Here is a 4,418-nt window from a genome sequence, read left to right on the forward strand (position 1 = left end):
TAAACCAAGCCATCACTGTCGAACGCGAACAGGCTATAGCTGAGCGTGAGCAAGCAATTGTTGAACTCAAGGCTGAGAAGACTACCATAGAAGGATGGTGCAAAGCCTCTATCAAGGCCACAAAGATCATTAACGCTCAGGTTCCTGCCAAGACAAAGACTGGTCTAGGATTTTCCTATGATCAGGAAGACAGTGTCACTGACAGGTCCTTGCTCAAGTTTGGTAGCTTTGTCTCTTCCATTCCTGACACTTCTTCCTCTCAGTCTTCTTTCACTAAAATTCATCTTGATGGAACTCCTTTGATTTCAGGTTGCAAAGACAAGGGTAAATCCATTGTCAAAGCACCTCTTCCCAAGAAGACAACAAGTCAAATAGACCTAAATCTATTCCTTCAGCTTGTAAATCTTATTCTTCTTTAGGGACTAAGAAATATGAACCCTCTCAGAAATCTAAGTCTCAGCTCAAGGTGAATGCTTCACCTAAGGACTACGAATCCTCAAAAGTTCCTCCTAGAACTAATGAGAAGGGAATACTTAGAGCTGGTCCCTCTTCAAATCTGGTACTTCCTGGCCCTAAAGCTACCTTCAGCTATAGGAAGTGTAAACACTCTGGTGAAACTACACAGATTGCCAGTAAGTGTCCTTCTGCCGCCAAGGCTGGTCCACCAGCTAAGAACAAGAAAGTAGCTAAGGCTGAGAAATCAACCAAAGAAAAATCAACCACTAAGGCTGCTAAAGTAACCAAGGTGAAGAAAACCACTGGAGCCTCCTCTTCAGGCTCAGTGAAGACAACTACTAATGCTAAGCCTTTAGTATCAAATGTTGTATTTCCATCCACTAAAGCCTCTTCATCAGGCTTAGTGAAGACACCCACTGACTCTATTCTCTAGTGTCAGAGGTTGTTCCCCTTTCCATTAAAACCTCTCTAGGTTCAGTGAAACCATTTGCTGACGTTGGTTCTTCAACTTCAGTAGATGAAGCCTCTAACATTGCTGGACCCAAATAGATGGGTACCAAAAGCATTTTTAAACCGTTCCCTTGTATAGGAGGTTAAAGGCATATGGTATCTAGATAGTGGATACTCAAGGCACATGACAGGAGACAAATCCCTGCTTATTGACTACAAGGAAGAAAAGAGGACCTTCCGTGACCTTTGGAGGAAATGGAAAAGGATATACCAGAGGTTTTGGTATATTAACCAATGATCCAACCACATTCACATGTGTTGCATACGTTGAAGGACTGAAGCACAACCTCCTCAACATCAGTCAGCTGTGTGACAAAGACTACACAATGAAATTCTCCAAGAATTCATGCTATGTCTATGATAAAGATGATAAGGTTGCCTTGACCGGTTCTCGTCTAGAGAATATCTATACCATCTGCTGAACCTGCAACCAACGAAGCTGAAGCTGAAGCTTCTAGAGCTGAAGCTGAAGCTGAGGTTGCATGTGATATTCCAACCTCCGGTGAAGCTGCTATAGATGAGGAAGTTGATGCCATCCCTCATGATGATGACCTTCCCATCACCTCTGCACCTGTTGCTGGTTATGAGGAAGATGAAGTTGATAAATATGACGATGAAGAAGGTGATGAAACTGATATTCTAGACTTCGGCAGTGACCTTGATGGCGATGGCGACGATGATGATGAAGATGACTTCATCATTTAGTTCCAGCATCCAACAACTGCCACTAAAGGAGTTGCCCTCAGGGATTCCGCATCCCAAGGGGAGAAAAGGGAAGAAAATTCTGCGTCTGAAAGGAACCAGGGCCCTTCGTCGAAAGACAAAGAAGTCGCTGAAGAAGGGAACCTGAAGGTACTGTTTCAAAACCCTCAACCCTTATAAGATGACTCCACCTCTCAGGTAGTCATCACTTCCCTATCAACTTCAAATCCCCTCTACTACCTGCGGTCGGCTGGAATGGGTCGCTAAGAACCCTATCTTCAACGCTCCTACCGACCAGTAGATGACTCAGCTCAGGGAGTCATTCGACCAGACTAGAGTAAAAATCCTTCTTCGTACCTTTAGTGGTGGTGAGTTCGACTTCCTGACAGAAGCTGAGAGACTCGAGGCATTAAGAGCTGATGAAGAGCTAGAACTTCAAAAGAAGCAGACTGAGGACAGCCTAAAGCTGGCCAAGTCTTTAGCTGAGAAAGCTCTTCCCAAGAGAAAGTCCAAAAAGAAGGTGAAGTTGTCCAAGCCCGAGCTAAGCTCTTTTTGCAGAAGTTGAGCATGAGAAAAGCCTGAAGCTGGCTGAGCGGGACAAGAGCTGGAGCGAAGCTAAAATGAAAAAGAGAATCATTCCTCACCGAATCAAGAGTGTCAGCATCAGCGGACGATCAAAAGACGGTAGAACGCTGCTCTCAATGCTCATCACCAGGGACAATCTCGATGCCGTGACCGAGCACCCTTCCTACCTTGGCCAATATGGATACAATGAATAGATGGAGCTCAGACAAGCCATTCAGCACTCCAAATCCAGACATAAGCCGATTATCGAAGACATCATCAACGATCTTATCAAGAAAATGTCCAGGTATGTCGCAGTCCCTGATAGGCCGACACTGAAGAAAGGAGGAAGGAAGAAAAGACCCATAGTCCCAATGATGGACCATCCCTAAGGAACGAACATGAAACAAAGTTCTCCTTAGATGAAGTCCTGAAGGATCATGAGAGTCCAGACATCTTTATGCTGAATTTTGCATTGCCAGCTGATAAGTATCAATTTATTTGATACTTTTACACTTTTTCTTCACTTTATTTACCCATTTTATTTTCCCAAATTCCACAAATTGAGTCTTTTTTTTGTTTTTTTATCTTTTTATATTGGAGCTAAAGTGATGTGATGAACATGTTTACTTCTTGGATGTGTGCTGATTTTTTGGGAAAATAGGCTTGTTTCTAGGTACTTGGCTGAAGCATGCTACAACATGTGCTGCAGGACGATCCAGGGGCATTGTTGAGAATAATACGAGAATCTTTTGAGGTCACTTCTTCCCTTTTTGGCAGCCCATCTCCTGCAGCTTTCAAGATCTCGTAGGACTAATTTAAGATCTGATTTTGGGCATCTTCTAGGTGGTTTTGGCTTTGTCCATTGTTTTCTATAAAAGGATGGGTAAAAGTTTTTACCCATTGGTTTTTACCCTCCCTTCCTCCAATATATAAAGGGGGGAGGCTTGGCTTAAGAAGTAGGCAAATTGTATGCAAACAATCTAGGGAAATACTTGAAGTAGTTTGAAGGTTCTTTTGGTTTTAAAGTTATATTTACAAGTATTTTATTTTTCTCCTTTATAATTCCTCTTTACTTTTATTTCTCTTATGCTCTCCTTATTATGATTTATTATTTATGCAATCAATATTATTAGTTAAAGTATTTTAAGTCTCTTTTATAATCCATATTTACATTTATTTCTTCTACTTTCTTTTCTTCTCTTGTGTTCTACTTATCATGCTTTATTATTATTTATGCAATTATTTTTTCTATTTCAAATATCGTTAGTCGCTTTTATAATTCCGCTTAACATTTATTTCTTCTACTTTATTTTTCTTTCTTATGCATTATTATTTACGCAATTAATTTTTCTAGTTCAAGTATTGTTAGACGTTTTTATAATTATGCTTAGCATTTATTTTTTCTACGTTATTTTTCTTTCTTTAGCATTTTTATTTACGCAATTAATTTTTCAAGTATGTTAGGCTAAATATATAACTTGGGTGTTGGGTGTTAATATAAAGACCGGTTCCGTTTGTAGAACTATAAATTATGAATCTTTATAACTACGTCATTCGAGTTTTTATTGTAAAAACATCATCCATGGACAAGTTGATCACTTGTTTAAAAGTGTTAAAGTGTGTTGGATTTAGAGATAAACCAACAAGCACACGTCAACTTGAATGATATGGAAGTAGGCTCAAGAGAGTTACTTGGTTCAATTCCTTGCAACCAGGATTTGTGGATTCTTGGAATAGCATGGCAGAAAAGTTTTAAAAAAAATATTTTCCTCCTACTCGGAACGCTAAGTCCATAAACGAAATTTGTCTTTCTAGACAAATGGACGATGAGGCAGCTCCCGACGCTTGGGAAAGGTACAAGGAGCTATTAAGAAAATGCCCTCACCATGGCATTCCATACTGTATACAGCTCGAGACATTTTACAATGGGTTAAATCTCACTGCAAAACAAATGCTCGATGCTACATCAGGAGGAGCTTTCACAACTAGTACCTATAATGATGGATATGATATCCTTGAAAAGATTTCTAATAATAATGGACATTGGGCCGACCCACATGCACTAGTACCACGCAAAACAATGGTAGTTCATGACATAGATGCTTTTACAGCATTAACGACTCAGATGACTGCAATGACTAATTTGATTAAAAATTTAACAAATGGTCAACCAGCACAATCCA

The 4,418-nt window shown here is 40.1% G+C and overlaps 1 non-coding gene across 1 annotated transcript; it reads right to left on the bottom strand.

The window, feature by feature from the left end:
* Positions 1 to 4,021: 4,021 nt before the first annotated feature.
* LOC112504423 lies at positions 4,022 to 4,128 on the bottom strand. Its single transcript, XR_003068191.1, has one exon. It is a non-coding gene; the product is annotated as a small nucleolar RNA R71 (small nucleolar RNA).
* Positions 4,129 to 4,418: the final 290 nt, after the last annotated feature.

Source organism: Cynara cardunculus, unplaced genomic scaffold (genome assembly GCF_001531365.2).
Source record: "Cynara cardunculus var. scolymus isolate 2C unplaced genomic scaffold, CcrdV1 Un_Scaffold_5557, whole genome shotgun sequence".
Lineage (NCBI taxonomy): Eukaryota > Viridiplantae > Streptophyta > Magnoliopsida > Asterales > Asteraceae > Cynara > Cynara cardunculus.